Source organism: Gossypium arboreum, chromosome 8, assembly GCF_025698485.1.
Source record: "Gossypium arboreum isolate Shixiya-1 chromosome 8, ASM2569848v2, whole genome shotgun sequence".
NCBI lineage: Eukaryota > Viridiplantae > Streptophyta > Magnoliopsida > Malvales > Malvaceae > Gossypium > Gossypium arboreum.
In genome coordinates, this window is record NC_069077.1 from 83042399 (window position 1) to 83055180 (window position 12782).

Consider the following 12782-nt stretch of genomic DNA (forward strand, 5'->3'; position numbering starts at 1 on the left):
ACCACTTCATTAGGGATTGCACGAGCTAGATGAGAAGAATAAGATGCAATGTGCGAGATCTAGTGGGGCGACAGCTAGAGGTAGACCCCGAGGGTTTCGGGAGGTAGGGGTGGTAATCGGAGGGAGCCACTAATACGGTACTGTTCGATCCGAGACCCGAGCTCTGCTAGAGCATATGCCATCCGCGCGCGAGAGGAGGCATCCTCCCCGACGTTATCAACGGTACTTTTACTCTCTTTGATACTAGTGTGATTGCATTGATTGACCCCGCTCTACTCATTCATATGTATGTGAAACTTTAGCATCCAAGAAGACTCTACCGTTGAGTCTCTCGAGTTCGTAATTCAGTGTCAAACCCTTTGGGTCAATACGTATTCGTTGATAAAGTGTGCAAGAGATGCCCCTAATAATTCGAGAATCTGCTTTCGCCGATCCGATGCTTCTACCATTTGATGAATTCGATGTTATTCTTGGTATGGATTGGTGATCGTACATGATGCAATGGTGGATCGCAAAAGGAAAACCATTGTTTTGAGGAGTGCAAATAATGAGGTAGTCCGAGTCGAGTCTACTGATTTAAAAGGAGTGCCACCGATAATATCTTCTATGACCGCTCGGAGATATGTGAAAAAGGGGTGTGAAACATACCTTGCGTATGTGTTGGGAAGTAAAGAGACGGAAAGGAAACTCGAATCGGTACCAGTAGTTTGTGAGTATTCAGATGTTTTTCCTGAGGAGTTACTGGATTGCCACCGGTTCGAGAAGTGGAATTCGCATCGGTTGTACCGGTACTACGCCGATTTCAATAGCCCCGTGTCGTATGGCATTAACGGAATTAAAGGAATTGAAGGTACAATTGCAAGAATTGACGGATAGAGGTTTCGCTCGACCGAGTTTTTCTCCGTGGGCACACCGATTGTTTGTGAGAAAGAAGGACGGAAGCATGAGGTTGTGCATCGACTACCGTCAACTCAATAAAGTGACGATAAAGAATAAATATCCGTTGCCACGAATTGACGATTTGTTTGATCAATTAAAGGGAGCCTCGGTGTTTTCAAAGATAGATTTGAGGTCGGGATACTATCGGTTGAGGGTCCGAGAATCGGACATACCAAAACCTCTTTTAGAACAAGGTACGGTCACTACTGAATTCTTGGTGATGCCGTTTGGGCTCACTAATGCCCTCGGTGTTTATGGATTTAATGAATAGAATTTTCAGGCCATACTTGGATCGGTTCGTAGTTGTATTTATCGATGACATTTTGGTCTATTCGAAGATGAAACCGAACATCTTGAACACCGAGGCTAGTGTTGCAAATCTTACGAGATAAGCGATTATCGCAAAGTTCAAGAAATGTGAATTTTGGTTGAAAGAGGTTAGCTTTTTGGGGCACGTGGTGTCCGCATCGGTGTCGGTGGACTGAACAAAATTTCGACCATAGTCAATTGGAAACCTCAAGGAATGTTACCGGTTAGGAGCTTTTTGGGCTTGCGGTTACTACCAACGGTTTGTGAAAGGATTCTCGATGATAGCCACACCCATGACAAAACCGCTTGAGAAAGATGTCAAATTTGAATGGACGGAAAAGTGTCGAAAAAGTTTCACCAATTGAAAACCCATTTGACGAAAGCTCCAGGTTCTAGTACAAATTAATCGGCAAAGAGTTTGTCATCTATAGTGATGCCTCCCTACTTGGGTTAGGTTGCGTATTGATGCAAGAAGGTCGAGTTGTGGCCTATCGTCGAGACAATTAAAGCCACATGAGAAAAATTATCCAACCCATGATCTCGAATTGGTCGCCATCGTGTTCGCCTTGAAGATATGGCGACATTACTTATTTGGTGAGAAGTGCCATGTGTATTCGGATCACAAAAGTCTCAAATATTTGATGACTCGAGAGACTTAAATCTGCGACAAAGACGATGGCTCGAGTTGTTAAAAGATTATGAACTCGTCATTGATTATCACCCGAAAGGCTAATGTGGTTGCGGATGCCTTAAGTCGGAAATCACTTTTGCTTTACTGACGATGAATGTACACTTATCTATTCTACCCGACAATGTGTTAGTAGCGAATTAAAGGCCAAACCATTGTTGGCTCATCAAATCGGGAAGCTCGAAAGTTGATGAGGAGTTGCTTGCAAAACGCAATGAGTATGTTCGAACAAGGATCGAGTTTCAAATCGATGATGACGATTGTTTGAGGTTCGAAGTCGTCATGTGTTCCAAAGAATTGAAACTTATTTCGATAATTCTAAATGAAGCCCATTGTAGTCGAATGTCAATCCACCCGGGTAGTACTAAAATGTACAATGACCAAACGCTAATTTTGGTGGCCCGGTATGAAACGAGACATTTCGAATTTGTTTCAAGGTGTCGATATGTCAACAAGTGAAAGCGGAACATCAAGTGCCATCGGGATTACTTGACCGATCATGATACCCGAATGGAAATGGGATCGAGTAACAATGGACTTTGTGTCAGGTTACCATTGACTCGAATAAGAAAGACTTCGGTTTGGGCCATTGTTGATAGATGACCAAGTCTGCTCATTTTATCCTGTCCGTCCGCACGGATTTTTCGCTCGATAAGTTGGCGAAATTATCGTCTCCCAAATTGTTCGATTGCATGGGGTACCTATTTCTATCGTGTCGGATAGAGACCCAAGATTTACGTCGCGGTTTTGGAAGAAATTGCAAGAGGCTTTGGGTACCAAAGCGCATTTTAGCACTTTTCAACCCCAAACCGATGGTCAATCCGAACGGATAATTCAAATACTCGAGGATATGTTGAGATGTTGCATCCTTGAGTTTAGTGGTGCATGGGAACGGTATTTACCCTTGGTTGAATTCGCTTACAACAATAGCTTTCAATCAAGTATCAAGATGGCGCCTTACGAGGCTTTATACGGTCGTAAATGCCGTACCCCATTATTCTGGACTGAACTTAGTGAAGGAAAAATCTTCGGGGTTGATTTGGTTAAGGATGCCGAGCAAAAAGTTCGAGTAATTCGTGAAAGTTTGAAGGCTGCTTCGGATCGCCAAAAGTCGTATGCGGATTTGAAAAGAAAAGATATCGAATATCAGGTTGGAGACAAGGTATTTCTCAAAGTCTCACCCTAGAAGAAAGTGCTTAGATTTGGCCGTAAGGGCAAATTGAGCCCGAGGTTCATCGGGCCATATGAGGTATCCGAACGAGTCGGTCCAGTCGCGTATCGTTTGATTTTGCCCCCTGAGCTCGAAAAGATTCACAATGTTTTTCATGTCTCGATGCTTGACGATATAGGTCGATCCATCGCACGTAATTGCTCCATCCGAGATTGAGATTCACCTAATTTGAGCTATGAAGAGGAACCGGTTCGCATTATGATGCGTGAAGTAAAAGAGTTGCGCAATAAGAAAATCCCGTTAGTGAAGGTGTTGTGGCATAAACACGGAATTGAAGAAGCCACTTGGGAACTTGAGGACTCTATGAAAGAGCGATACCCGAGCCTATTTACGGTAAGATTTTCGGGACAAAAATTTCTTAAGTGGGGAGAGTTGTGACACCCAAAATTGACCCTAGTCGGAAAGTGGTTTCGGGACCACGAAACCGAGTCTTATAAATAATTAATTGTTATATTCTATGTTTATGATGTTAATAAATGCATGTATGAAAGTTTCATGCATTAATTTGATCATTTCTATGTGAATTTATTAAAAATGGACTTATATGAAACATTGTAGAAATGTGATAGGTTAATCTATGAGGACCTATTAAAGCATGTAGTGACAATAGTGGTTTTGCATGTCAAATACTCCTTTTCTTATGCATAGTGGCCGGCCATGATGGAGCATATATTACAAAATGTGGTAAATTTCCATGAAGTGGTCATTATTTTATGTAAAAGAAAGGAAATAATAAAAGAAATAGAAAAGAAAAAAAAAAGTGTGTGTGGATGCCTTTCCCCCCATTTGCCGTGAATTGAACAAGAAAAACAAAAAAAAATGCTCATCCTTCCTCAAATTTCTTTCAATTGCCGTGAGTGAGAGAGAGGGGGGGTTTGGAGAAGCTTGGCCATACTTGCAACTAGAGTGAGGTATGTTTGATGTCATTCTTTAAGATTCATGCATGTTTTAGTTGTTAGTTTGAAACCTACCTAGCCCATGGCTTAGATTTCTTTGCTATTTGATGGAGATGAAGTTCGGCCATGGAGGTTGTCTTTTTTTGGTTGGTTGTTTAAATGTTGTTGTGATGAAGCATGAAGAGAAGTGAGATGAATGTTTAATAAAAGGAGATTTTAGATCCTTAAGTTCTTGTTGTTATGTGTATGTGCATGAGTATTCGCCATGCTACAGAATCTATGTGCAAATGATAAATGCTTGGTACATTCGGCTACATGGGATAATGAAAGTTGTATTAAGTTAAGGTGCATACTTTAATCTAAGTGTTGAGAAGTATTCGGCTAAGATAGCTAAAAGGTGGGTGTTGCCGATTTTTAGATTTAGATTATGAGAGTGGTTATAATGGGCATTAAGATGGTAATCTTAAGAAATGATAAGTAGATGATATAATTGAAGGGTGAAGTGGCTAATAGGGACTTTTAATGAAATTATGTCAAGGCCGAATGTATCATGAAATAAATAAAAGAAAATGCTAAATTGTGCTTGTATGTGTGTTCGGCCAAGGAAGTGTGATATGAAGCTTTGATAGGTTTGAAAGATGAATGACCGAATGAGCTATAGGTCATGTATGGGTTAATTTTATGCATATGTGTGTGTGGCATTAGTAGTTAATGGCATTCGGCATTGTTTAACTAAAATTAGAAATGAATCTTAAAAGTTAAATAGGTTGCCCTAGTGGCGAATGTGTTAAAAACTAATGCATGGACAAATGATACGAATGAATTGATTTCGAAATGTGTATGGTTGCCGTATGTATGTGTTAGATTGAGAAGTAAATTTGTTTGATTTAGCTCAAGAGCAAAGGGAACTAGATTGGATAAAGGAAAGGAGAAAGCAAGCGAGTAGCCGATTTGGAACCGTTCTACCCCAAACAAGGTAAGTCATTAAGCACGTATTTGACATTGCTTAAATGATTGTAAAATTTATGCAATTGTGTTTAATGGGATGATATATATATATATAAATGAAAATGTATGTGTATGGAGTGATGACATTTGTTGAATGTAAAAGAAATAGTGAAATGTGTAGAAAGTTGCTTTCGGCACTAAGTGTCTTGCGGGCAATACGTGTATGCGGTGATTTAGATCGGCACTAAGTGTGCGTGCTGGAAATATATGGCACTAAGTGTGCGTGCTGGAAATATAAGGCACTAAGTGTGCATGCTGGAAAAATATGACACTATGTGTGCAAGCTGGAAAAATCTGACCTTTGGGTGTGCGAGCTCGGAGGGTATGGCACTTGTGTGTGCGGGCTTAAATTACGTGGCACTAAGTGTGCGAAATCGAGTAGTAAGCACTGTGTGCGCACTCTATATATATGGAGGGTGTGTCTCCATTGAATTGAGTATGGACAGCGGATAGGGTAAGTACCTCGAGCTCATGATTTAATAGAGAATACGTTCATGCTTGGGGTTGAACTTGATAAGCCTTAAATCTATGTGATGATTGAAATTGTATGGTTGTGATGGAAAATGAGTTAATGTGTAAAAAGCTTCGATTATCTTGTTGTGTAAAATATGAAATGTGGATGTATGATTTGGTGCGAGATTGGACCGAAAGGTCCGAGGTATTAAGGTATAGATTCGATATGGATGAGTACCTAGCCTCGTTTGTTGTACATGTTGTAGTAACTTTATCGGTGGATTGATGAATGCTTATGACTTACTGAGTTGTAAACTCACTCGGTGTTTTCTTGTCACCCATTTTAGGTCTCTCGGACTCGTATTGTTTGCGTGATCGGGACCGTCGCTGAAGTCATCACAACGGCTGAAATCTTGTGGTATTGTTTTTGTTGTTGAAGAACATTTGGCATGTATAGGCTATTATATTTTGTCGAATTGTGGGTTGTAAACTTTAAGCCATGTGAAAATGGCCTATGTGGTCGTCGAGTGGGATGCTAGAACCTATAGCCACGAGTCTTAGAAACTCTAATTTTGATAAGGTGGCCATAATTTGTGTCATGTATGATGGATGATTAAGGCCAAGGAAAGATTCATGAAATTGGCATAGTCTACTGCAGTAACTGTTGCAGACAGCAGCAGTGAGATGAGATTGAAAAATCACTAAAAATAGTAGAAGTAGAATTAAATAGTGAGTAAATTATGACATTGAACCTTGATGAATCTATTTTTATATGGATGAAATGAAACGACCATATGAGCAGTATACTGAGAAATATTAAAGTTCTCGTGAGACAGGGCCAGAACGGTTTCTGGGTCCCCTGTCGCGACTTTGAAAATTTTCCATAAATTATCCAGAAAGAATTAGGAGTCATGCCTTTTATTTAAAGATTCCATTTTGAGTCTAGTTTCATTAGAAACAAACGGCACCAGTATTAAAGCCCTGTACAGAGAGATATCCAAGTTGTAACGCATGAAGGTCAGAGCAGTCGATCCCGGTAACATGGGTGACTTTAACTAATAAACTGTACCAATTGGCCCAACCAAAAATTCTAAAAATAAATCCATGGAGGGGTATATGAGTCTAAATTCAGGGAAAATTTACGAAACCAGTTTCTGAGTTTTGAAACTCGAGATATGATTTTTAAGGCGACGGTGATGCAGTTTTCCAGCCTGACTGGTAATGTCAAATTGGTTGGTATTTTGAGAGGATTTGGCCGTTAACCCCTCGTGTCCGACACCGGCGTCGGTCACGAGTTAGGGGTGTTACAAATTGGCTAAGTCAAAAATTCTAGAAACAAATTAGTAGATATATATATGAGTCTAGTTTCAGGCAAAAATTACAGATCTTAATTTCGAGTTCTGAAACTCGAGATATGAATTTTAGCGGCGTGACGCAGCTTAGCCACTTATGCGGAAATTTTAAAAATAAATTGTTTGAACTATTTAATTAATGAATTAAGTTCGTTAACACCTCGTGCTCGACTCTAGCAACGGTCTCAGGTACGGGGGCGTTACAGGGGTGTTACACAGGGGGAAAAGAAGAATCGTAAGAGAATGAATTAGGAATGAGGGATGATTAGAAATGTGAGAATAAGGTCTTATTTATAGATCACGAGAAGGGGATAGTTTAGTAAAAATAGAAGTTTTCATCTTTTGAAGCATCTTCCATGGGTGGCCGGCCATAAATTTAGGAAGTTGAGCTGATTTTTGCTTGATTTTTGGTTAATTTGAGTGCCACAACAACTCAGGACTAAGACTCAGTCAAGTGCAAATCTTTAGGTAAATCTCTAATTTCTTCAACTCTTCAAGGACCTTGTGCAATTAAACCAAAAAGTGGTTTATGGACAGCCATGTGTAGCCGAATTTTGGGTTGACTAGGTCCCCAATTTGGACAGTTTTGTAATCCAACAAAGCTATCAGACGTGTCCAGAAGAAATCAACAAGTTAGAGGACCAAAGAATAAAATTTATTCAATTTAGTTAATTAATTTAAAATTCAAATTATTAGTGAAATATTTTAGAATGAATTATTAAGTATAATTTTATGTTTTATTATTTAATTTAATCATGTCTTAAAAATGTAATATACTCAAATTAATATAAAATAAGCCATTTATTCCATGAAAACTATATAATAAAGCATAAAATCACATTTTAATAATTTCTATGTTCTAATTTCATATTTTCACATATTTCATTAATTTATTAAACAATTACTTAGTTTTAACAACAATTTTAATTAAAAAGGTGATACATGACATAGGAAAAATCCTATATATTTTTTCGTTTACACACCCCCAAACTGAAATCATTGCTCGTCTCGAGCAATGTTTGATAAATCGTAATATATACATATTTTTACCCCATGCTTGGCATATTTATGGATGATTTGTTTTCCTTGATTTTATTGAATTCGATACTCCTAATCCTTTAAATTCATGTGTTATACTCAAGCAAGCTTAGGATAATAAAAAGAGCGAGAAACAGGCCAAAAACGGACAAATTGGGCCTAAATCAATGTTTCACAAGGCCTAGGCAGTTCCACACGGGTAATCCACATGCCTGTATGTCATGGCCGTGTCGACATTAATCCAAGTCAGAATTGCACACGGGCGTGGCACACGACCGTATCCCTGTCGAGCCCAAGTCTAGTTCTATTCAGAAAAGGCTTATTTTGGGATAATCTAGGCATTAAAAAGTCTATATAAAGACCCTAGAAGAGGATGAGAGACACACAGAGTGGGAGGCAGAAAATACTCGCGACTAGCCATCGAAATCATCTCGGAGCCAAGATCTACATCAAGAATGAAGATTTCCATCCAATTTCCTAGAAGTTCATGGGTTTCTTTATGTTTTGTTGTTTTCTAAACTTTGAGATGTTTTCCATTATTATTATGAACTAAACTCCCTAAATACCTAAGGGAGATGAACCCTATGACAAATCTTACTATGCTTTGATTTATATGATAAATACCTGTTCTTATTCTTAATTATGAGTTTTAATTCTTGCTTTAATGTTTCAAGATATTAATCTAGGTTTTTGATGTGCTTATTCAGTAGAGCAAAAGTCTTTGTTTAATAGTAGATCATTCATAATAAAGTAGAGTTGGATGCAATCCTAGAAATAGGACGACATAAATCTGCCGGATTAGAGTCAAATCTAATAAGGGAATCCATAAATTGAGTTAATGCGACAATAGGGGTTATAATTAGAAAGAAATTTCAATTAATCAACATAGAGTCAGTTATTCTTAGTCTCGAGAGAGATAGTAACATAAATTAGGGATTTCTCGTGATCTTAGATAAATTAGAAAATTAGTTTAGTTTAAAAACACCCTTAAATTCTTAGGCTAGATAATAAAAAGAGAGTAACAACTAGTACTTTTAATCCTCATGGATACGATATTCCAGTCCCACCATAACTATACTACTGTTCGATAGGTGCGCTAGCCTTAAGTCGAATTATTAGTTAGTTTCATGTCCATCAAGTTTTTGGCGCCATTGCCGGGGACTAAGATATTATGAACGCTTAATTTTTATTACTTTATCCATTTATTTCATTGTAATTTAATTTAATTTAAATTTTGTTTATATCACTAAATTTTCTTTTATTTACTTCTGTTAGGTTTTTATAATTTATGACTAGAAGAAACCCGTCAGGACCTCTACTTTTTGATAGTGAGATTGAAAGCACAGCTCGCAGAAATCGAAGAGAGATAAGGTGAAGCCTACGATACATAGAGGAAGGGCAAGAGGACGATATTCAACCCACAACCGAGGAGATGGCTGATAATCATAATAATCTGCTCCCTCCTGTGGCTATTGCGAACCCAGTAAATTAGGATCCTTCTCCTCGTACGATGTATGATTATGCTAAACCTAGTTTAACAGGAGCTGAATCGAGTATAGTTAGACCTGCTATTGCTGTAAACAATTTTGAACTGAAACCTAACACAATTCAAATGATACAAAGTTTGTTCAGTTTGATGGTTTGCAGGATGAGGATCCAAACACTCATTTAGCAAAATTTCTGGAATTCTGTGACACCTTTAAGATCAATGGCGTTTCTGACGATGCCATTCGCCTTCGATTGTTTCCCTTTTCATTGAGGAATAAGGCTAAACAGTGGTTGAACTCGTTACCACAAGGATCAATCACCACTTGGGAACAAATGACCGAAAAGTTTTTGCTTAAATATTTCCCGCCGGCTAAAACAGCTAAACTAAGGAATGGTATTTCTTCTTTTGTGCAGATGGATTTAGAAACACTCTGTGATGCATGGGAGAGATACAAGGATCTATTGAGAAAGTGCCCTCACTATGGGCTACCACTTCGGCTACAAGTTCAAACTTTTCATAATGGCCTAAATCCTTCTACTAGACAGATGATTGACGCAGCTGGTGGTGGAACTATTAATAATAAGACGGTTGAAGAGGCCTGTGAATTTATAGAAAAGATGTCATTGAATAATTATCAGTGGCAAGTCATGAGGACAAAGCCGATGAAAGCAGCTGGCGTTTTTAACGTCGATTCCGTTACTATGCTCTCTAATCAGGTAGAACTTTTGAATAGAAAAATTGATGGTTTACTTGGTTCTTCACAGGTCATCTAGTAATGCAGTACGATGTAAGTGGAGGTGGAACAAGCAATTCAGAATACCCACCCTATGGCCACAACATGGAGAACGAACAAATGAATTATATTTGTAATAATCCTCGACCTCAAAATAATCCTTATAGTAATACTACAACGCAGGTTGGAGGAACCACCCAAATTTCTCATGGGGAAGCCAAGGGAATTAGAGACTACCACCCCCTCCAGGCTTCCAACAACAACCTTACCAGCAAGAGAAAAAGCCGAACCTTGAGGAGATGATGAAAAAATTTATTTTAGTAGCGGAAACCCATTTTTAGAACACTGAAATGCACTTAAAAATCAGCAAGCATTGATTCAAGAGCTCGAGAATCAAATTGGTCAGTTGGCTAAGATGATTTCAGAGAGACCACCAGGAAGTTTACCTAGTAACACTGAACCCAATCCAAAAGAACATGTGAAAGCAGTTACATAAGGAGTGGGAAAGTGTTAGCTGAATCTGAAAAGAAGCCACCACAAGAACTGACAAAACCAAAGGAGAGAAGGGAAAACCCGAAAACAATGACAATCCAATGCCAAAGGAATACAAACCACCAATCCCATATCCAATAAAGTTGAAGAAAGACTGCATAGATGAACAATTTAGTAAATTTCTTGAACTTTTTAAACAACTGCATATTAACTTACCTTTTGTTGAAGCTATATCGCAGATGCCTACATATGCAAAATTTTTAAAGGAGCTTCTAACAAATAAAATGAAGTTTGAAGACTTATCTATAGTGGAACTTAACAAGGAGTGCTCGGTCATACTCCAAAATAAACTGCCAACCAAACTGAAAGATCTAGGAAGTTTTACTATTCCCTATTTAATTTATAGTTTAAATGTTGATAAGGCACTAGCTGATTTAGGCGCTAGCATTAATTTGATGCCATATAAAATGTTTAAACAACTTGGTCTTGGGGAACCTAAACCCACTAGGATGAGTATTCAACTAGCTAATAAATCTATTAAAAATCCTAGGGGTATTTTAGAGGACATCTTGTAAAAGTAGATAAATTTATATTCCCTGTTGATTTCGTTGTGCTTGACATGGTGAAGATACTGAAATGCCTTTAATCTTAGGTCTTCCATTTTTGGACATCGCTAGCGCTGTTATTGATGTGGGTGATGGTAAACTTATGCTTGGAGTAGGTTATGATGAGATTATTTTTAAAATTTATGATCCATGAGATTTTCTAGGGAACAGGATGACTCATGTTATTTTATTGACTCTATTGATCATGCTACTCAAGATTCTTTTCAGGAAATCGTACATAAGGACACGTTGGAACTATGTCTTGCCCAAGGAGAGGAGGTGGAAGATGATAATTCTGAGATAGGTAAGATAAAGACTGAACTAAATTCCAATGAACCCTTCCTAAGACAAGCAGAATATGAGGGTATTAAGGTAAACGATGAACATAAGCAAAAAACCTCTATTGAAGAACCTCCCAAACTGGAACTTAAACAATTGCCAAATCACTTGGAATACGCATGCCTTGGAAATAATTCTACATTACCAGTGATTATTGCTTCTAACTTGCAACCCAAGGAGAAAGCGGAATTACTCCAAGTACTGAGAGAGCATAAAAGGGCCATAGCTTGGAAAATTTCTGACATTAAATGGATCAGCCCTTCTTTTTGCACCCACAAAATTTTAATGTAAGATGAATATAAGCCATGTGCGCAAGCTCAAAGACGACTGAACCCCAACATGAAAGAAGTTGTTAAAGCTAAGGTAATTAAACTCCTAGATGCTAGAATTATTTATCCTATTTTTGACAGTTCTTGGGTAAGTCCAGTGCAGGTTGTTCCTAAGAAAGGAGGCATGACTGTTGTAGCCAATGAGAAGAATAAATTAATCCCAATAAAAATAGTCACAGGTTGGAGAGTTTGCATTTACTATAGGAAGTTGAATGATGCCACAAGAAAATATCACTTCACCCTACCATTCATTGACCAAATGTTGGAAAGATTATCAGGGCACATGTACTACTGCTTTTTAGACGGACTCTCTGGTTATTTTCAAATCCCAATAGCTCCTGAAGATCAAGAAAAGACAACATTTACATGTCCATACGATACGTTTGCTTATCGTAGAATGCCTTTTGGATTATACAATGCTCCTACTACTTTTCAGCGCTGTATGATGGTCATTTTTGACGAACTCATAAAAGACATCATGGAAGTATTTATGGATGACTTCTTGGTATTCGGTAACTTTTTCCATCTTTGCCTTAAAAATTTAGAAAGAGTTCTAATAAGATGTGAGGAAACGAACCTTGTACTTAATTGGGAAAAATGTCACTTTATGGTTCAAGAAGGTATTGTGTTAGGACATAAAATTTCTAGTGAAGGGATTGAGGTTGATAAATCTAAAATTGAAACCATTGAAAAACTACCTCCCCCTAGTTCAGTTAGGGCTATTAGAAGCTTTTTAGGACATGCTGGGTTTTATAAAAGATTTATTAAAGACTTTTCTAAAATAGCTAAGACTTTGACTAAATTACTAAAAGAAGATGTGCCCTTTAATTTCGATCAGGAATGTTTAGAAGTGTGTAATACTTTAAAGCATAAATTAATTA

At 38.0% G+C, this 12782-nt stretch overlaps 1 non-coding gene across 1 annotated transcript; it reads right to left on the reverse strand.

Annotated features, from left to right (window-relative positions):
* Positions 1–9783: 9783 nt before the first annotated feature.
* On the reverse strand, positions 9784–9890 carry LOC128279894 (small nucleolar RNA R71). The gene has a single exon (XR_008270085.1). It is a non-coding gene; the product is annotated as a small nucleolar RNA R71 (small nucleolar RNA).
* Positions 9891–12782: the final 2892 nt, after the last annotated feature.